The sequence below is a fragment of the Macrobrachium nipponense genome, chromosome 44 (assembly GCF_015104395.2).
Source record: "Macrobrachium nipponense isolate FS-2020 chromosome 44, ASM1510439v2, whole genome shotgun sequence".
Lineage (NCBI taxonomy): Eukaryota > Metazoa > Arthropoda > Malacostraca > Decapoda > Palaemonidae > Macrobrachium > Macrobrachium nipponense.
The window spans coordinates 13,243,755-13,266,429 of record NC_087221.1 but is presented as its reverse complement, the minus strand read 5'-3'; the positions used below and the strand labels follow the sequence as shown (position 1 = coordinate 13,266,429).

General features: G+C 38.5%; 1 long non-coding RNA gene across 1 annotated transcript in view; it reads left to right on the top strand.

The window, feature by feature from the left end:
• The window catches only part of LOC135204028 (uncharacterized), a 40,844-nt gene continuing 18,169 nt past the window's right edge, over positions 1-22,675 (top strand). Inside the window, exons 1-2 of the long non-coding RNA XR_010312079.1 lie at positions 1-130; positions 12,227-12,355. This is a non-coding gene — a long non-coding RNA (uncharacterized LOC135204028). The remainder of the gene's footprint in view (positions 131-12,226; positions 12,356-22,675) is intronic.

Sequence of the window (22,675 nt, the reverse complement as noted above, 5' to 3'; positions counted from 1 at the left end):
TTGTGTGCTGGCTTTGCGAAAGGACTGCATGTGACTTAAGGCACAAATTGATGCTGGTTTTGATACTTTTATGGCCAAGAACAACTCCCAGATTTATCTTGCACGGACACTTTCATTAGCCTATGTTATTGTGAGTATATGAATATCCATGCCATACTATTCTGTATTTTGTATGAATTTCTTATGCTTATTCTCCTTAACTATATAAAAGTGCAGTATGCACAATAAAATGTTTAGATTGTCATTATTTAAGGCTTTTCTCGGTAGTATATGGTTAAGAATAATTCTGGTTTACTCTGAATCTGCACCCTGTCAGATTTAAGATGTTCTTGACCAAGGTTAATTCTGATTTACTTTGAATCCTGCACCCTTCTTACGTATTCCAGAATTATATTTAATGCAGGAAAGTTTTTTCCATCAAATTTTTTTTCCCTCAAAAGATTATACTATGTTTATGGTCCTTAAAGCTGACTTTTATAACCATTAAAACTAATATATAGATGGTACTAAGGTTCATTTCACCATCCCTGTAAACCCTCAGGTGCATTGCTTTATGCCTTGCACTGTTCTTCAGTTTCCTTTGTTCTCTTCCTATATGTAGCTGTCCAACTTCTTTACATTGTTGTATTTTCCCCATCTCATTTCAGAACATATCCTTTAAAATGAAACCTTATTACATATAGAAACATTTGATTAAGATGTCTCATTAAAACTTAAGCCTTTCCATAATGTCAGTATCATTAGCAACTTCAGCAGTCTAATAAACTTGAATGGTGATGCTAAGATATAAATTTTTCCTGTATGGTAGAGGAAACTTACCTCTAATATTATTGAAGTAGATATGCTTACATTCACAAGAAAAAGAGGCTTTTGATCATAAAAATGATTTTGTTAGTGTGTAATTTGTATATTTGACAAAAAATGTGTTACAGATAAAAAAAAAAAAAAAAAAAAAAAAAATAAAAAAAAAAAAAAAAAGAGCTTTCAAGGTCACAAATTTTTCCTTTAACAACAAGTCAAGAATATTCCTGTGCAACAACCCATAGCCTTACAGCTACTTCATACACCTGCATAGAAGTCTCTTTGGCAAGCAAGACACTAAACTCAACCCTGCCACCAAAAAATCTTACATCCTAAGATGTTCAAACCTCCTCGGTTCTGTTGATAGGGGAGGTTGGGGGATACCTGTGGGTGTCTCCATTTTCTTTCTCTCTCTATTGGTTAATTTTCTATGTTACTTCTTTTTGTCGGTACCCCAGGAATGGCAGTCTGTTCAGGTGGTGGTTTGGCCATGTCTTTTATCTCACTTTAATGATAGTATTTGGCACTGGTAGCTGATATCTTAATTTCTTCATATGATAGTAAAGGAAAATCCAGTTTCATTTACAGTATTTATGCTGTTTTTTTTTTTTTTTTTTTTTTTATTTTTTTTTTTTTTAGGATATGCAGTTTTGAGAAGGTGCAGGTTTCAACACTGGTACCATGTCAGTCATTTTCATGACCTTAATCAGTTTGGTCATTTTTGCTATTCAAGACTGTAGGTGACATGATGGTTGCCTTGAGTGCTAAGTAGTAGTCATCTCATATTTTTAATGGTGGAAAACCATACTCCAGGCATGTAAATTTGTATGTGACGCTACTTTTCTTCAGATCTGTCTCATAGGGAGCTGGGTTACTTCTCATGATGAGTTTGCTGGTTTTCATATTTTACAGTGAATGATAATGGCATTTTTTTACTCTCTTTTATAGCCTTTTAATCTTTCGATATTTTTAGTGTAAATTGTTTTAGAAATAGAGTTGATTGGGCCATGCCATTTGTTTACTGTAAAGCCATCTGAGGAGTATTTATATTGACTGCTCAATCTCCTTTCCAAGTTGGAACAGTTTTTAAGGACATACAGAGAGATGTATCTACCACTGATTTCCTGTAGTACCTGTTTTAACACATGCTTGATTCATTTATAGAGGCCTAAATTCATTGGTTTTATGTAAACTAAAGTGCCTTACCTTATCAGAGTCTGTTATATGTGTACATCCAGGAAAGGAAGGAAATCATCGGTGAATCATTCACATGTAAAGTGGAGGACAAAGCACTTGTCAAAAGTTCCGAGTACTGTTTCTAGTTACCCCTCATTGTTGATTCCTACATAGCATTATTAGTGTAATGATAGTATGCTGAAATACCTCTCCTCAATGATGCCCATAGAGAAACTGACAAATAGAACTTCTAATAAGGACCACATCCTCACACCATCGGTCTGGCGATGTAAATGGCCTGTGTGTTATAAAGGGGCCTTCTTGGTACATATCTCTAGAATGACCTTCAGGGCCTCTGGAATGTTCAAGTTAGGGTGTCCTACTACATGTTATGTCAAGAATGTAACTAATGGTCTGTTTGACTGTAGCTGTTGGGATTATAAGGGGCTTGAAGGTCATTAACCCTTAATGGACAGATTGCTCTTCGAGAGTAGTAATAACAGGTTTTGGGTGGTGGACGGATTGATCCTGTCGATAAACAATATTAAGCGCCATCCATTTGGAAAGAGTCAGGCAGGAAAGAAGTGCCAATACTTCTATAGCCCATAAATTCTCTAATGGCAACTTTTAAACTGGCTAAAACCAGAATCGGGCATCTCAGATCTTTAGTTCTGCTTCTAAATTCAAGGGGGAATGTATGACGTCTCTGTCTCATGTGATGTCTTTTTTGGTAAATTTGCTCATAAATATATGAAAGGGTTGCTGTTGGTTTTTGTTCTCGTCTTTTACGATAGTATGTTGGTTGTAAATGTAATTTTGCAGAGGTATTAGCAAGAACATTAAAAATAGAAAAAAGTTACTGAATCTTTGTTCTCGGTAAAGGTATGTAAATATTTGTCAACAATATGCTAAGAATTTGTTACCAATTTTATTTCTTATCTGTATTGATATTGTGTGAGTTATAATTATATTTTACAAAATAAACATGAAATCATATATTAGAAAAAAACAAGTTGGTAAATTTTACGAGTGTCCTGTGAAAGGGGCCCCACAAGGGGTTGTAAATAGCCATTTTCAACTTCTCGTAGAAGGTAGGGAAAAATTTTTAAAATTTTTTTCTTTCACCATGTGCAGTTGCATTGATGTGTTTTTTTCATAAATTGGCCAGCCCCAAAGTTTACCCAGCCTGAGGAGCGGCATATTGATATATTTACCCATCCAGTAAGGGTTAAGTGTTTTGGCGACGTTTTGCAGTGTTGGTGTCTGGATGAAGATAGTTTCCAGGCTTGTGAGTAGATACGTATATCCAGGGCAGAAGTTGCCTAAGGCCAGAGGAAGTCGGGAACATTTCCCAGGATTGATTCTCTCTACAGTCTTGTTAATCCTTGTCAGATGTCATCAACTGGATTCGTGTTTATTCAGCCAAATTTGGAATCATCAGCCAAGATTAGGTCTCAGTTTTTCATGGTATTCATCTATCTTAATGAGTACCAGGGTTGCTGCTTTATCATCTCTCTATCCTGGGACTACTTCAAGCATTGGCAGTATCCTTTATCTTGTTCGTAAGAATAGAGCTCCTATAAGAACACCATGATCATTGAGAGCTTCAGCCATTAATAGTAGTTGCAAGGGGTTGCTCAAACTCAGAGAAAGGAAAGCAAATGTACAGTAAGAGTGTAGTTTACACCAGTACAGTCCATTTGTGTATGTTTACACTCACATGTATGCATACAGACTGAGACTGTGATTAGTGGGCAATACAGCTGGACAATTCATACTGCCTATGTTACCTCAAAATCGGTTAAATTTTTTTCTATTTTGCTTGTATGTCAGCTTCAGAAAAACTTATATACAGTAATGCTAAAATCAATGGACTTGAAAAAACAAAGCATTTTTAAAGTAAAGGAACTGAAAAACTACAATAATCAATGAGCTGTATTAGCCAAAGTCATGGTATGTACTTCAATGCATTTGAAATGGTAGAATGTGCATAGCACACCAGTCAACTTGTCAGTGTTGCTGCCGTATTTTTGTTAGTTTTTTAAAAACTATTTGCTTATATTGAACCTATTATCTTGTTTTTTTATGCAGTTTTAAGCAACTCATTAATTGTCATTGTCATAGTTATCCATCAGAGGCAGGGAGGAGAGGATTGAGAGGGGGAGGAGACCAGAATTACTGAGTAGTTTAATTTCGTACATATAAACTCAAAGGAGGAGTGGTATTGAAAACTGGATGCTTGGCTAGGCCTACATTAGATCCATTTTTCAGCTTGAAAAGCAAAAAAATAAAAGAACTGTCTATGGAATGGAAAAAAACAATTTGTTCATGAAACTTACCTGACAGATATATATATAGCTGTATTCTCCGAAGTCCGACAGAATTTCAAAATTCGCGGCACACGCAGTGGCGCTGGCCAGGTGGTAGTACCCATTCCCGCCGCTGGAGGCGGATATCAGGAACTATTCCCATTTTCTATTCATATTTTTTTTCTGTCGCCGGTCGGTAAACAACTGTTTACAGACCTCCGCCTAGGATTTTGAAACTTCATTAGCCGCTTAAGTATCCTAATTATTCTTTCGATTATTGACTTGGATTTGTGGCTAGGCATACGCTATCGTAAATTTTATTTCATTGCATTTGATGTCTGAAGCTAGTTAGCCTAGTTTCAGACTTTGTTGTCTGCTTGGGGTAAGGTGAAGCTACCGGAACTTTCGGTAGACACTCGCTTAGTATATATGGCGTTTACATGTTTTTCTTTGCATAAGTTCAATGTAATTAGTGTAATGTGTGACTGATTACGGAAGAAGTAGGATTCATGTACGCATTTTAGAGCGTGTTAGAATCAGGAGTTTTCCTCCACAGTAAACAGAAGTTAGAAATAATGAACCTTCTAACCTCCTGTAGATTTTATTTTGCCTAACCCTGTGGTATGGGCTTTCGGGGCCTAGAAGAAGTGTCTGCTAGAGGATTACATCAAGTAATCTTAGACTAAAGTGCTCGCTCTCCAATCAGTGTTGTGAAGTGTAGTGCCCCATTGTGTTGTGGAGGGGGCGTCAGATCGGCCCCATAATGCCTCTAGGCCTGGACCTCTGTCGGACTCCCAGGACTCAGGGAGAGGGCATGTCGAAAGCCGCAAGAGGGTTACGGGGGCTCCCCACCGATCTGGCGTCCCTTTGGCAGAAACATGTTGACGCTTCCCGCTGCTAAAGATCGTGCACGTGCACGAATCTTGAAGGATTGCTTCTCGTCCTCCGAGGCGTCCTCCCCGCGCAAGGGTTGGAGCTCTCGGAAGGACTCGCGCCCTCTAAGAAGCTTAGAGAAGAGGACGCTTACGTCCTCTCTCTCGTTAGGAGGGAACGTCAGATCGGCCCCATAACGCCTCTAGGCCTAGACCTCTGTCGGACTCCCAGAAAACCAGGGAGAGGGCATGTCAAAAGCCGAAGGAGGGTTACGGGTTTTTCATGCTGATCTGGCTTCCTTTCGGCAGGTCCTGTTGTCGCTTCCCAGGCGCCGAAGATCGAGCCCACCGTGCACGAATCTTGAAGGATTGTTTCTCGTCCTCCGAGGCATCCTCCCCACACAGGGGTTGGGGCTCTCGGAAGGACTCGCGCCCCCTAAAGAAGCTTTAGAGAAGAGGACGCTTCACGTCCTCTCTCTCGTCACGAGAGGATGAAGAGTAAAGAGACCACATTTACCCTTTTCGAAGAATGCACTGGCTCTTTTCCTAAGGGAATTTAAGGGCTCATTCATCTTGGCCAGAAGAGTGAATTTGAGCCTCCTGCATTGAACGGCCTTTTATCATCAATTTTAAAATTAAGGAGGCTCATTCATCTTGCCAGAAGAGTGATTTGAGCCTCCTGCGAGTGAACGCTCATTTATACATTATTTAAGGAGGCTCATTCATCTTGCCAGAAGAGTGATTTGAAGCCTCCTGCGAGTGAACGCTCATGGAAGGCTTAGAGCCTGAGTATAGCTGTTTCAACCTCGCTAGCATTCCAAAAGAATTTGGTAATCAAGGACATTCTTGATTCCACCTTTTGGAGGAGCAACTCAGTTTTCGTCTCCTCTCCTCATGGCGCTCCGTATACGTTATGTAACGTCGCTTTTACTTCGAAAAAGCAAGCTGATAAGTTTGACGTCCGGCAAGCTGCTTTGCACATCAAACAACTTATGTCTCTGGTTCGGCATAAGAAGGGCAATTTAGACGTGAGCTAGCTTTGGAGGTGCTCGACGTCCTAGTAAGTAGAGACATTCTCCAGGACGCTCGGCAAGCACCTTGCGAGGGTGTCTTTTTGGACGCTCGGCGTTTCCTTTGCTGAGTGCGTTTCTGGAGATGTTCTTTTGCATTACTAAGACGCAAGTTGTCGCACAGGCGGCCACTGTCTTTGTAAAAAGGTATGAAGGTCTTTAAGGCCCGTCTTGAAGACGAAAAGCCATACGTCTTCCTTTAGTGTTCACACACTTCAGGAGCAGCGTGCGGCTCTCCATGGAGACTCGCATGAGGACGTCCCTTGAAAATATTCAACGTCATACGCAAAACGCGGTTCGTCATAAACATGAGAGGTTGGCAAGCGTCGCTCGCCAGGACGCCTCTTGGCGGGACTTGCATGCATCAGGGCGCTCAACGAGTTCCTCTCTGAAACGTCGTTCAGAAGACTTGGTGTTCTCTGCTCAGACACGCTCTTAGCTACGCAGGATGTTTTTTGAGGACGCTTTCCAGGACGCTTTTGAGGACGCTTATGAGGACGCTTTTGTGCACATTCGCCAGGACGCTTCGGTGGAAGCTCGGCAGGACGCTTTGCGAGAGAAAAGACTTGTAGAAGGCGTTTTATTTGCTGTTCAGGACGTTTTCTTAGGACGCTTGACGCTTTATAAACGCTCGTCAAGAGGAGGTTTTTTCAGAACTCTCCACAGGACATTCCTTTACAGAAATTTTTAAAAAGGATTCGGAGTAGCGGAGAGACATACCCAAATTTTTTTCTTCGATCCCTCTTTCCTCTTCATCGATTTCTCTGAGAATCGGGAAGATTATATACTCGGATTCCTGGGTGACTTTCGGTCATGTTAAAGGGTTTTCCCCTATTAGCAAAGTGCTAATAGTTTTGTCAAGTAAGGACGTTTTCCCCATTGTCAAGATACTAAACGTTTTGTCATTTAAGTGGGGGACCCCTCATAAATGGGGTAGTTCTCATTGACATAGATTTTAACGTTTTTATCGTTTAAGCGGATAAACTCATTAACAAATTTCGGAAGAGCTCTCATTCATTTTCAGAGGCTCATCCGGGGAGTAGGAAAAAGACTTGTAGACTAGATCCAGGAAGTCTTATGTCCAATATCATAAGAACATTGAACGGTCCTTTTCGATCCTCGGTTCTCTCTTGATGATCTCTATTCGAATATTACTACCCTTTTCTTGGCAAAGAGTCTTGGAAAAGAGTCAAGGAGTTCTTTTAAAAAGTCTCATTCATTAGAACGTGGACAGTCTTTTTCATTTCTTTCTCTCTTCCTCGTCGAGGAAAGATGTAGTAGAGAATTCGATGTTCAAAATTACTACAATACTTACGTAGTTTATCTTTGCGTCATTTTGCTAACGCATGGGTCAAGTCATATACGCATATCGTATTTACCTCTGCGGATAGAAGCCGAAAGAACTGTTGTTCTAATGTATTTATTTGACACTCCCTTCAACCTTCCAAGAGTTTTCGGAGTAAGAATAACTATTCAGGTATTGTTACGACAACACCAACTCAGATTCTGTATTTAGCGAATTTTGTTTCGTTTAAATATGCCTGCTTGAGAGTCTTTTGCTCGATAATTTCATACCTATCCTTCGTAAAAGAGTAGCTGGCAACTCAGGCAGATAGTGCGAGACGATGAACAAGGCTGCTGTTACTGTGATCTACGCAGTACCGGCTAGCTCGGTGTCATGCGCGGTTGGTTGCGTCTCTCTGCCCTACAATCATGGATTTTAGCCTCGGGTTGAGGAAATTTCTAGTAATCATGAATGAACATGCCTTCCGTTTACTTAAAATTTCAACAAGATATCTCTTATACTTGTTCGGTGCGGGTTTACCGCACGGTAACAGAATTCTGTACGAATCTACCGCGGCATAGCACTATAATAATGCTCTCCTGCTTATGCAAAGCGCAGCCTTATTTAGGGAAGGAAGCAGGCTGAGTGAGGGAATGGATGAGTTGCTGGGGACCATTTCCTCGCTGGAGAAGCTTGTTTTCCCTGAATAAACAGCAATTCAGACCTCTACAATTTTTCCTCACGAAGAAATTGGAATAACATCAAAGATCTTGTAATAATTCTAATTTTCTCTCAACGCCTTGAGGATCACCTCGGGTGATAGCGAGAGGGTGCAGACATCCGAACAGAGGAATAGATGTTCTGGCACATTGTCTGAAAGAATTGGAAGCCAAAATTGGTCGGCTCTCCAGTTCCTCGAAGGATGAGTTTGGATCGAGTGGCCCAAATCATCTCGGATAATTTCTCAGCTCTCTCATAGCTCAAGAAGAGAGAATTAGTTTATGGGCTTGGGCAACGGAACGTAACGATCCTCAAGAGGTTCGTTAAACTAGTGCACGTCCGTGCGGGTCTTCTCGATCGAAGGCAACAACTACTGACGTCTGAGTAATCCTCACTTAGAAGTATGTCGAAAGTGAGGAGAGACTGAGGGCGTCCTTTCGTTAAATTTTTCGTAATATTGAAGACGAAGGAGCTTCCTCTTAAGTTGTTCCCTTATTCATGTCATGATCCTAGAGGATTAGCTTTAGTCACCACATGTTGGCCTCTAAGAGGTTGGATTCACAGAGGTCAGGTAATTCAGAGAATTGTCCCAAAGACCCTTCTTCCGAGAGAATCGGTGTAATCTAACATCGTCACTTAGTGAAGTATCTAATATCTCTCCTCTCGGAGTCTGAAGGCGTTCAGACTATCGAGAAGCGATAAGATCTTCAAGACTATGGCAGTCTCTTGGCCAACAAAGGCAAAGCAGTGCTGCCTATTTTCAGTGTTCAATCGGTGCGGGCCGTTTCTGGAGATAGTGAAGGGAAATGACTGTTCCTCCAACTCGACCTCTGTGAATTTCTTTATGGTTCTATCTTTCCGTATGAAGTATGAGATAAGATAGAAGTCCTAACTATTGTAGAATATGCAAATATGTTGTTGACGGCCTCTAGGCTCAGAGATTCGGTTCTGTCAAACAACAAAGCTTCACGATCTTTGAGGTCTGGGGAGATCTTGAAATTCTCTGGATCGCAGGTTCCGGCATGGAACTTAGACGTAGTCTGAGTTTCTGATGCAAAAGCATTTCGAACCTATCCTTTCTGCGAACTTAATACACGTGACCAGAAAGGCTAACATTCTAACCGCTCTAGCCACGGCAAAGAGGGTTAGTGAGCTTTTAGCCATCATCAGAGGTTTTAGCTTTAAAGGGACATAATGCGGTCTGTCCTCTAAGCCTTCCGTTCTTGATAAGAACGAAAACCTGTCTAACCCTTGACCCGAAGGCTTGGAGACCAAGGGTATGGCACAAATTATTGGGCAAGGGCATTAGAGAGTCCTGTGCCCTGTCGGGTCTCTCAAGTTTTATCTTTATAAAACTATAGAAAGTCGAGGTCAACGGACAATCTGCGGTGTTCCGTAAAAGACCAGACTAGTTCATGTCCAAGAACACCCTGGCATTATAGTCAAGGAGTTCTTTTAAGAAGTCTCATTCGTTATGTTTGCATAAAGATTTGAGATTTTTTCTTAATATGAATGCTCAAGAGGTGAGGGCGCGGCCTCGGAAGCATTTCAACAGGGCATGACACTCAGTAACATCCTGAGTGCCACGCTTTAGCGAAGCAACTCTGTGTTCGCTTCACACTCGACGGGATGTGAAGACGACATTTGAGATCTGTAAGTCGCTAGACCATACATATCCGTAGATATATTATTAGGGGCAGCAAGCAACACGAATCCTATCCTATAGAAAAGGGATAGGTGTGCTTTTTAACTTTGAAGGGTTGGTCGCTTGAGGCGCGTTCCTTTTCTTTAGCCTAGAAGTTATGGAACTAACTTTGATAGGTTAGGTCAGGTGGTGGTTTTTAGCTTCGTTGCCCTCAGAAGTATGGTCATATGGTCTAGTCACATTGTGGTCACGCCCCCGTTGACAGATCATCTAGAGCGCACCAGCATTACAGTCTCTACCCTCGCTGGCAACTCTAGTAACGCAGAAGCAGACTTTGGTGACAGTAATCACGAAGTCGGCTATGCTAACAGGTGAGGAACCAAGATGTATATCATCGACTTAATTTAGTTTCCCAAAAATCCTATTCTGTCTCTTCCCACCATCCGAAGGTGGGATTCAGCTATATATATCTGTCAGGTAAGTTTCATGAACAAAATGTTATTGTTATAATACAATTAAGTTTGTTCATACTTACCTGGCAGATATATATAATTAAAGTGCCCACCCACCTCCCTCAGGAGACGTGGCACTGATAAAATATGAATAGAAAATGGGAATAGTTCCTGATATCCGCCTCCCAGCGGCGGGAATGGGTACTACCACCTGGCCGCTCCACTGCGTGTGCCGCGAATTTTGAAATTCTGTCGGACTTCGGAGAATACAGCTATATCTTATATTCTGCCCAGGTAAGTATGAACAAACTTAATTGTAATTAATAACAAAATAATAATTTTTAGAGTCCAGAGTTAACTCGGGAGCCATAGATTACAGCATACTATTTTCACTATTTTAATTCATGCAGTTTTATAAAGAATTACTTTGGATGTTAGAAAGGTAAAAAGAAGTAAATTAAAATTAATTTATGCAACATTCAAAATTTAGTATTCTTTCTATGCTTTGAAAGTTATAATTTGGAGAGAATTTTGCAGGAGCAGCATCTGGCATTGGAAGTTCGCAAATTAAACAGTGCACACCTCCATCTGTTATCAAAAATACAGTACTAACATTTCCTGTGATTAGAGGAAATATAGGAAATGGGAATTCATCAAAGAATGAGTTAAATTGTGAAGATAAAAATAAGTATGAATATTTTGGAGTATGAACAAATATTCCTTATGATCATAAGAGTACATGGTAGTTAATCATGAGAATACTCAGGATAATCAGGGAAGGGATTAGAGTGAACATTTTTACTAGCAGAATAGGCAACCAGAGTAAAATTTGAACTTACGGGTGGCAGAGGGGAGTACTCCAAACAAAATTTCAAGTTGTGACCCTGTCTGTTCATCTATGAAAGTTTGTAAGTAGGGTTGTGTCTTTACTTTAAATATGTGTACACTTTGACTTTTGTAAATAGCTAATATCAGACAGTGTAACCGGGGCCAGATTTTCATCATACGCTATGTAGCTTCCTAGTCACTTTGGGTATGTTGCGTACTCCGAAAATTTTACTGAAAATTATTCGGAAAGTCACACAATGCAAGAGTACTGTATGTAAAGTAAACATGAATTTTCACATTAAGTGAGACCAGAAACAGGTTGAGGGATTGTAAACCTGTAGTGATAACAGTTAGTAGAAAAGGAATTTAGCTAGAAGCACACAGGGCTGGCTGTAGGGTTGCTGGCATTGGGCAAACTGAACTTCGGCATGGTGCACTTATTTTTACCCAAGCTTGCACATCTGCTAATGTGTTCTTTTTATTTTTTCTCTGTTTCTCTATATTCTTTCAAAATTTTCACTACAAGCTAAAGAAAACTGTTCAAACACAGCATCAACGCTTCAAATCCTTTTATATTAATATAATAACTAGGAGAGAGGGACTGTTATTACTGTACCTACATTAATTGGCAATGCTCACATATTGTTACATACAGACATTGAGTGGAGGATGTTTGAAATAAACTTACAGATATGCAAAGTCTCCTAGACGACTATGCCCACGTCACAAGATGATGGTCGTGGAAATTTTCTTGTCTTTATCAGTTGTTTTTCACAGTTTAGCTTTGATTAATCACAACAGAAAATTAATAATCAGATTCTCAAAATTTTTTACTGCACTTTAGAAATTTAACATTATGGTTTACTTTATTTTATTTATTTTCACTTTTTTTTATTTTTTATTTGGGAGATCCCATATACATGACTGCCAAAGTTGCTGGTACCTTGATTTCCCAGTGATGCCAGATTAGTGATGGTCGAACTGTACATATTATTGTTTTAGCATACCATATCTGTGATGCTTGGTAAAATTTATACTGTATTGGTAACAAAAGGTTTTTGTTTTCAGCAAGTTGTCATCACCTGGTTTGAGGATTCCATCAAAGAGGCAGATTTGAGCTTGCAGCCTGTTCTATACAGAATGTGTCTCTCTTTGGACTTTCACAGCTAGAGAAATACATCCCTCAGTTGTTTGAAGGTATGTTGCATATATTAAAAACTAAAATGTGTGAACTTTTTAAGTGATTCACCATTGATACATATGTAATGACATTAGTTGCAATAATATATAAAGCTAGAAGTTTTTGGCCCTGTAGGGCTGCTACTTTCAGTTTGCCTTACACTTGTCTTTCAGGCTGCAGTGATACCAAAGGTTCTATATAACAAATGTTCTTAGGGTCCAGCTGTCTTGCTTTCTGCCTTTACTTTTCATCCATTGCCTTAGATGTAATACTGCCTCCATGTGACTTCTTTAACTTTACCTTGTACCAGTGCATTACTACCCTAACGCTATTCTGTCATTTTAATACATTTTTTTATATATTTATTAATTTACTTTTTCTTCTTAGTAAGTGAAATATCTTTTTTTTCTGTATTTCCCTGTGCCTTCTCTTACTTTCTAATGAACACCATATTCTTTGGAAGCTTGAATTTCGAGTCAGTGACTCTTGTGGGTTTGTTTCACTTGAATAGGGTTCACTTTTTGAATAATAATATAATAATCTTAGGTTCACATTCAAGAGCAAATCCTTCAGGCCCATCCTGTGAGATTCAAGATGTAACTCAGTCTTGTTATATTATTTAATGATAAAAATAGAACAAAAGCTTTAGGAATGTACGGCTCAGAATTCTAGAAATTATACATCCTTGGGTGTATAATTTCTTGAGGTAGTGGGAGTTTGTTTCATCATAACCCCATCATTCTTATGTATGCCTAACATTCTTATCCTGAATGTTCCCAGTTTTTTTTGTCTGATAAAAGGTAGCCTCACTGGTTAAACTTGAGCCTTAGGTATGTAAAGGCAAAGCAGAATAGTTTTCCCTTGTTCTTTTAGCAGGTATACTTTCAGTAAATGATTAAAAGTAAATTGTTCTTTTAACAGGTACTGATCAGTCAGTGGTATTGTTTTCTTGATGGCTATCTATAGGTAATTCATTTTTCAACTTGAGAATTTATCTCAAGTTCTTATATCAATTGTTGTATTCAGCTAACAGGTTCTCATTTATGAGTCTGTTTTTTATTCCATTGGATTATATGAGGATTGAAAATCTAGCTAGGTAAGATTGTTGAGTTATTTTAAAGAACTACTCTACTACTCTTTCAAATTTTGGATGACTTTTTTTTATATTGGTACTTTTTACTGTAATGTAAGTTTCTGTTTAAATATTTGTTATTGAGTATTCATGTAGGCATTTTTCAATTTTTTTAAAATTTCAATTTACATCTTCTCAACATTTTTTTAAATGTTTTAGGTGTACAGTCGACCCCCCATATTCACAGCTGTATACCACAACCCTCCACGAATAGCTAAAATCCACGAATACTTAAAACCCCTCGAAATACATTTAGAACTGCCTATTTTGATAGTTCAGATACAGAATAAAAACCCTCAAAAAATGTTTATGCCTCAGTATTTTAATAGTTTTATCACAAAAAATCCATTTAGTCATGAATGATATGAAAAATACAGTAATAAGTTGATATTTCTCAGTTAAAAATACTGTGAGTAGGCAAATTTTCAGTGATAATGTGTGTGTTCCATAGAGTCTGCGAATAGGCGGAGGTCAATGTAGCATGCATTTGCAGTCCATTTTGTCTGTTTCTGCTTTATCCATTACACATAATGTTCTAGTTTGTTACTAATGTTGGAAATTACATGACAGTATTTATGGATATTTCATTAGGATTTTTGAGGGAACTTGGTTCTCTTGAAACAGTCTTGACATCTGCATTGAGGGTTGTGATGCATGTTTGAGACGCTTCAGTTAGATATCAGTGAAAATTTTCAACAACCTTAGGAATTGCAGAATTTATCTCACATTTTTTGTAAAAATGTCAATCTTGCTTATTTTTCTTTGTTTAATATTATTACAAGACTTGATGTGCATCTTGGATTTAAGGTCTAGGGCAACTGTTGCTGTTAACCTGAGGTTTGTTTTCTAAACACTGTATTTTGCCATTTTCTTTCCCTGTAGAGGTAATGACTGGAGATGGTGAAATCTCTTCTTCTGTCAATGGCAGATCACAAAAAGCAGTAATAGTACAGTAATAATCCTAGAGAAAACAGCAGACTGTCCATTTTCAGTGCAGGGACACAGAGCAATAAAGTCAGCATTATTTTATGTACAGGGGAGCTGACTAGGCATGCACACTGGTACCTTTCTTTGGATTGCTTTGCTTTGTGTACTTAAATGAATTCTTCACAGTTAAAAGTTATTTTTAATTAATGGATTTGTAATAACAAGCGTGGTTTTAATAGTTTTTATAATTTTGTACTTCCCTCTTATGCAAATGTTTCTTGCCATAACAATTGTACCAATGGATTTGTAATAACAAGCATGGTTTTAATAGTTTTTTTATAATCTGTACGTACTTCCCTCTAAAGCGAATGTTTCTTGTCATAACAATTGTACCTTCTCATTTTAATAGGATTTGCTAATCATTCCATTTAAGTACAAGATTTATTATAAAAAGTGGGCTTTTGGTGTCATGGATAGATATAGATTAATAAACTCTGTTGTTTGCTTAAAAAATTCATGGTTCTTTATTTAGGGTGAATTTTTTCAAGCGGCCATGGTTTGGTCAAAGGGAAGGGGAAGAATTTACATACTGTTGTGGAAAGGTTAGAATTAGAAATATAAATTTGAATGAACCTGAATAAAGGCAAAATAAGCATATGTTTTGTGTATTTCTTGATGTGATAATACTGTAATGGCTTTATTATGTAAATTCCTTATAATGCCTGGGTGATTGACTCTGAAATTGCAGAATTATAGATAAGTTAACAAACTAGACTACCTAAACATGACCCCCTCATTTTGGGACCACCTTGACGTGGTGAGGGGGCTCTCGACCTCAGGAATCTCTTCCCAGGTTCGAACCCAAGAGTCCCATATGACATTATATATTTTTTGAGTAAACTTATGTGGACCTTTCCATTTTTTGCCAAAATTTTTGAAAGCAAATAAATGAGAAAACATATCATGGCTTAACGTGGAGTTAAATCCGAAGCTAAATAGTGAGAACTGTGGTAGATCCATCATCTACCCGACAATGTTCGGACCTGTTTTTCTGGCGGAACTATTCTGTGGAGCTGGACCACGGATTCCAGGGGGCCTGGTTCTAGGAATAGAACTCTCGGCATTCTATCCAGTTTGCCCATAATGTGATTAGGATGGGGATAATTGTATTAACATAATACTCTTAGTCCTAGCAAGCGGTTCTGCTTACACTTGGGCCATACTAATCATGTTATGCCATCCCCTTTTGGGTAGGGTAGGGATGCGGACATTTGGGAGTCCTTTCTCACTTGTGCCTTTGGCAGAAAATTTAACTTCGCGAAGGGCCAATGATATCTTTTCAAGAATTTTTTTTTTTTTTTTTTTTTTTTTTTTGTAAAAACTCAAAATTTATGAACTGTGAAATAAATGATTTGAGTACCCCTGGGCCCCATGATGGAAAAACTACGGCACAGTTGATGACCATTGGCACGTCACTCCCGAATTTCCTAGGTACTGCCACAAGTAGTGAAAGTACTATAAAAGATACAAAGGAACACCCTGTTCCAAGTAAAGCAGCAGAGCCAGAAAACCAAATAGAGTGCATAAATACAAAAGAAACAAACAAAAATAAATTGGTAAACTCCAATATCGTAACAATGGAACCATATATGATGAACAATAATTCTGAATTAGACAAATAATCCTCTCAGCAATACAGAAAAATATAAAAATCATAATAGACAAGCAACATACATAAAACAAGGACCAAAAAGGAACAAAGTTACTGACTTAATCCTACATTAGTACATTTTGATGACCTTTTTGGACCAGATAACTGGTCAAGATTTCTAGTCCTCAAAGCTGACAACAAAATCTCAGCAGCGATGCTAGAAAACAAATTACTTAACATATATCCAACACAAGACATGGAATGCAGACACATCAAGGACAATGAATGGCTTATCCAAGTAACCAATAAAAAGCAGTCCACTGCCTTTTTAAGTATAACAGAAATAAATAATATAAAGGTAATAATTACAGAAAGGCCGCCATGAAACATTGAATTATGTACAGGGTACAGTCATCCTACCCAATAGCGAGCAGGAGCTTCCTTCAAAACAACTATTGCTAGACTCCCTAAAATTGAGATATAACAATATCCACGATTTAGAAATATACTCTATTTCAAGTAGGAAAGATAAAAGTAAAAATATCAACATTGCCAAAATAAAATTTACAGGCCAAGACTTACCATTTAAAATAAAAATTCTTGGACAAAATAGAGAAGTTCGTCCTTTCGTTCCTAAACCATTACAATGTACACAGTGCTCAAGGTATGGACACACATACAAAAGATGCCGTAATAAAGCTATATGTGCAGTCTGTGCATCAGATGACCATACCACTAATTGGAACTGTAATCAATCAAAATGTATTAATTGTGGACTAGCCCATCACGCAAAATCTAAGGAGTGATTTTACCAATTTTCTAACCTAAACAGAACTTCAGTTGTTAATAAATAGGACAGGAATGTCAGTCATGGAAGCCAGACTTGAGCTAAAAGTAAGAGGCGTTAACAATCCATCCAAAACCCCCACCTTTTCAAATGTGACTAAAAATCAAGACATCAAACAGCACAATGACAAACAAGATAGTATAAACATGGAAACTGGATTTCATACCAATAATACTGAAACTCAAAATAAAAGTGATATTACAACAACCAATACCACCACCAACATAGATGATTCAGTTATCCATGGAAAAGAACTTCCAATAGAAGAAGAATTAAATAATGATGATAATCGAACTGGCAAAAAGAAAAGAATTCTAGAAAGAACCCCACCTAAGGAAAAAAAAGTAAATATTGAAAATTACAATCAAATCCAGAGAGAACTCCAACTACACCAGGAGAAACATTTTAAAAAAGATATTAACTAACCTCATCACAAGTGGAAATACACAATTACCCTCAATCTCAATCAAACAGCCAACATCTGGACAGTAAAGATCACTCTTTACAATTTCCATCAAAATAATACTAATGAAAATCATACCATTAAACCAAACCAAAATATAACTATCACCCCCCAACCATCCACAAGACCGAAATATCCCATTAACAACAACAAAACAAATAACCCTCAAACCAACAGTCCTTATCACTACAGAAAAGGAACAATAGAATTACAAAACCAGAAATTTCTAAAGCTAGACCAAAAACTTCTGAACCAATAATTAACATTACCAAACATGCTTCATCTTGTGGTTGTAATGAATGCTTTGTAAGTACATATAACCAACTAACTACCAAGACAGAGGACACAGTACGAAATTGTATTGACAATTTTACCAAATTAAGGAGGTGCCCTTTAACACACCAACACGAGAACGAATTTTGTTCTGAATCCTTAAAATACAAAAAGGAAATTATAAAATCAAAAATAGACTTATTAATATTCAACTATGAAAAACAAACAACTGCAGAATCTAATAACCAACATACAAATACAACGATTAAAAAACCACAAATAAATTCAAATGCATATAAACTACGAGATAAAGTAAAATCAGCAATCAATTTACAGAATTTAACACCAATTCCTCCCAATAATGGAATATAAAATCATTCAATGGAATATAAATGGTCTCTTAACCCGACTACGTCTGGGTGAATTACAAAGAATCATACGAGACCACAGCCCAATGTGCATATGTCTACAACATATAGGAAGTAACCCTACAAATATCCAACACTATAAATTGCCTGTTATTCACCAACTGACGGTGGAAAATTAGGCACAGCCATATACGTTCATAATAGCATTACATATGAACCTGTTGACATACCATCTATGCCATATCAAATAACATCAATTAAACTGTATATGCCTGATAAAAGTAAAATTACTATTTGTAATTTATATAACAACCAAATTTCAATGCAAATTTCAGTGATTTTTCTGAACTTATTAGCAAAAGTATACAGGAACCACTACTTATAGTAGGAGATTTTAATGCACATAATCCATTATGGGATATTAATAACCCCACTGACACATCCGGAATCAACATAGAGAATACTATAATGAAACACAACCTGTGTTGTCTCAATGAAAGTGAAGTTCCAACATATTTTTCAAATACACACCTAACCTTTTCTTCAATTGACATTTCATTATGTTCAAATGATGTAGCGGAGAAATTTGAATGGAACGTCCTAGACGATTCATACACAAGTGACCATTTCCCAATCATTCTGAACTACTTAAGTAATGTCAAAATATTGCCACCTACAAGATATAATATCCAAAAAGCTAACTGGGATAAATATTTCCTATACACACGAAACATACCACCATTCCCACATAATGAAGATCACAATACTACATGTGAATCCTTCTCAAACTTCATAATAAATGCTGCAGATAAAAGTATTCAAAAACCAAAACACATTCCACAAAATCCCCTGTCCCATGGTTGGAATCCAACATTAACAACATTAAGTAAAATAAAACATATATTGAGTCGCAATCTAAACAGACTCAAACTCGCCTTAAATCACTCAACAAAATGCCCTATAGTATAAACATATTAACAAAATAGTATTCAAACAAACATAACAATTAACCACATTAAACACTATATAACAAATATACAGCCAAATTTAGAAAAACGGTAATAGCTGAAAAAATCGCATCATGGAAGGAATATGTCTCAAACATATCTTCAAACACATCCACAAGGGATGTCTGGCAAAAGATAAGGAAAATCAATGGAAAACATATAAGACCTCCAAGAAGTGCAATACATTTAAATGGAAAAATATACCATGATACTTATGAAATATCAAACATAATTGGGAAACATTTGAAAACATCAGTGCTACTCCAGCCTAGATACACATTTTCAAAGTCAGAAAACAAAAAGAAAATATAATACTCAATTTTGAAACTCTTGAAGACCTGGAATATAACTATAATTTTTAACATGGATGAACTAGATATGCCATCAACTCTTGTCATCCCTCTGCACCAGGATATGATAAAATATCATTTGAAATGATAGAAAAATTAGCTCCTATAGCTAAATCATATTTATTAAAATTTTACAATAGTATCTGGCTAAAACGTGTCTTTCCTGATAAATGGAAACATGCCATAATTATTCCAATAAACAAACCAGGAAAGGATGCAAGTAATCCATCCAATTATAGACCGATATCTCTAACAAGTTGCCTATGCAAAATCTTAGAAAAAATGGTTAATGCACGATTAACGTATGTAATAACCAAAGAATCCATTTAACACCAACACAATCTGTTCAATAAGCTGGCAGATCAACCCTAGATCCCTTAACACATTTAGAAGATCATATCAAAAAAGGCTTTGAACAAAGAAATTAATCAGTAGCCTATATTTTTTTGATATAGAAAAAGCATACAATACAACATGGAAACATAACATCATGCAAAAACTCCACTCCAAGGGACTAAGAGGCCACTTACCAATATTTATTAAGAACTTCTTAACAAACAGAACTTTTCAAGTAAGAGTAGAAAATTCCTACTCAGTACCTATAAACTGGAAGAAGGAATCCCTCAAGGTAGTGTCTTGAGCTGTACATTGTTGCTTTAGCAATCAATGACATTACTATAAATTTACCAAGTGGTGTAAAAACAGTTTATATGTTGATGACTTTGTCATTTACTATACGAGTAGTAATCTGAGACATGCTCAGAGAGTTCTCAGTACTGCCATTTCAAATATATGTATTGGGCAAATTCAGTGGATTTTAAATTTCAACTGATAAAACAAAAGCAATCGTCTTCTGACAAAGACAAAAAGGTGGTATGAAGAACCAAACAATCAAACTGCATCTTTATAGCACTGAAATACAATTTTGTACAAAAATCAAGTATCTAGGAGTAATATTTGATCAACATTTAAAATTGGAAAGAGCACATCAAATACATTAAAGCCAAGGGCATCAAAGCCCTTGCCATATTAAAAAGAAATTCACCACTAATTGGGGAGCAAAGCGAGACATTTTATTAATGATATATAAGGCAACAGTCTTATCCATAATAGATTACTGCTGTCCAATATATTCATCCGCCTCAGAATCTGCATTAAAATCTCTCGATGCAGTGCACCATGAAGGCGTGCGATTGTGCACAGGAGCTTTCCGATCGTCCCCCAACAAACTCACTTTTGGTGGAGGCAGGTGTTTTGCCCTTAAAACATCACCGTAATTTAATAACAATACAAAGAGGTCTTTCAATGCAAGCAGGATCGTCTCCTGCAACTTACTGCTTCCAAAACTGTAATCAAGTAACAGCAGTTAATAGTACTAGCTCTTTCCCAAAAAGAGCTAGATACATAATGAACATACATAATATGAATCCAATTTCATACAATGAACTTACCTGTCAGATATATACATAGCTAAGACTCCGTCGTCCCCGACAGAAATTCAAATTTCGCGCCACTCGCTACCGGTAGGTCAGGTGATCTACCTGCCTGCCCTGGGCGGCAGGACTAGGAACCATTCCCGTTTTCTATCATATTTTCTCTGTCGCCGTGGTATCAACATGTTGTTACTACCTCCTGACTGGAATTCGCTTTTCAAGACTTTATTGATCATCTTTATTGGATTTCTTGGTGACGTACTGAATCGTTGTTTGGGGGCATTCGCTACTGTGGACTGGATTTGGAACTTGCTTTTGATTTTTCTAATAGAATGTCTGATTCAAGTGTTAGTGTGAGAGTGTGTGTGAATGTAGGCTGCAAGGTGAGGATACCGAAGGCTTCGGTTGATCCTCACTGTATGTCGTAAATGTAGGGGGTTTGACTGTTCTTTGGCTAACACCTGTATTGAGTGTGAAAAGTTGGATGCTAATGAATGGAAGACTCTAACTTCTTACTTGAAGAAGTTAGAGAGGGATAGGATTAGACGGGCTGCACAAAAGAGTGTGAGTACAAGGCCTATTGAGCCTTTTTCTGAGTCTAACTCTCCTTTTGTTAATGAATATGATTCTCCCTATGTATCTGAATCCTCACAGGCTTTGCATTCGGATTCGGCTTCTGAAATCGCCAATCTGAAGGCTACTCTTCGTAAAATGAAGACAAAGATGGCGGCCATGCAAGGTAAGGCTAGTGATTGTGAATTACAAAGTGAAGTGAGTGTTTCCCAGTGTTGTGGAGGGGGCGTCTGACCGTCCCTGCGATGCTCCCAGGCCTAGACCTCTCCAAACTCACATACCCAGAGGAGTAGGAAAGTCGAAAGTCGTACGGAGGTTGTGGGGAATCCCCCAACGGTCAGGCGTCCCTTCAGTAGGTTCTGTTTCGTTACAGTCTGCCTCAGGACCGCTCAAATAGAAGCGTCCTACGAGATTGTTTCTCGTCGTCCGGTTCTCCTCACCTAAACGAGGGTGGAAGGACTCGGATCTTTCTAGGCCACTGAAAAGGCATTGGAAAGAGCGCGTGTTCGACTCGAGACGGCCCAGGCGCTTCTCGGAGGAAGCTCCTTCTTCTATCAAGAAGGCTAAGCTGGTTTCGACGCCTCCTAGAGATGTATTTGATGATCGACTCCTTCGAGTTCTCCTGCTTCTTCTATTGAAGAGGACGCTGGGGTGGCTTCCAAGAGGATTTTTGCTGGCAGTTCAAGAGCAGATTGCCTCTTTGGTTGGAGTTCTTTCAAGGGATCCCCCTCGCAAGAAGGACGCTAGACTTCCTATTAAGAAGTCTCGTCTTCTTTCTCCAGCCAGACATGAAGCGTCCGCCAGACATAGGACGTCTTCCAGGCAAGAAGAGGCGTACAAACGTCAGGATCTTTCCGAGCGAGTTGCTCGAGATCAGGATACGCTCAGGCCTGAGGCACCAGCCAGGCGCGAGGCGCCAGTTAGGCGTGAGGATTCAGCCAAGCGCGAGGCGCCAGCCAAGCGCGAGGATTCAGCCAGGCGCGAGGCGCCAGCCAGGCGCGAGGAGTTGCGTGAGGCGCCAGACAAGCGCGAGACGTCAGCCAGGCGCGAGATGCCCAGCCAGGCTACACGCTCCAGCCAAGCATGAAGCGCCAGCCAAGCGCGAGGCGCCAGCCAAGCGCGAGGCGCCAGCCAAGCGCGAGGAGCTGTTCAGGCACGAGAAGTCAGCAGACGCGAGACTTCTTTTAGACGTGAGAGAGAGTCGGTTCACTCTATGAGCCCCTCTCCTAGTAGGAGTTTGTCACCAGTAGAGAGAGAACGGGATGAAGATCCTCTCGTTTTTCAAGCCGATTCTCCACAAGGTAGAGAAGGAG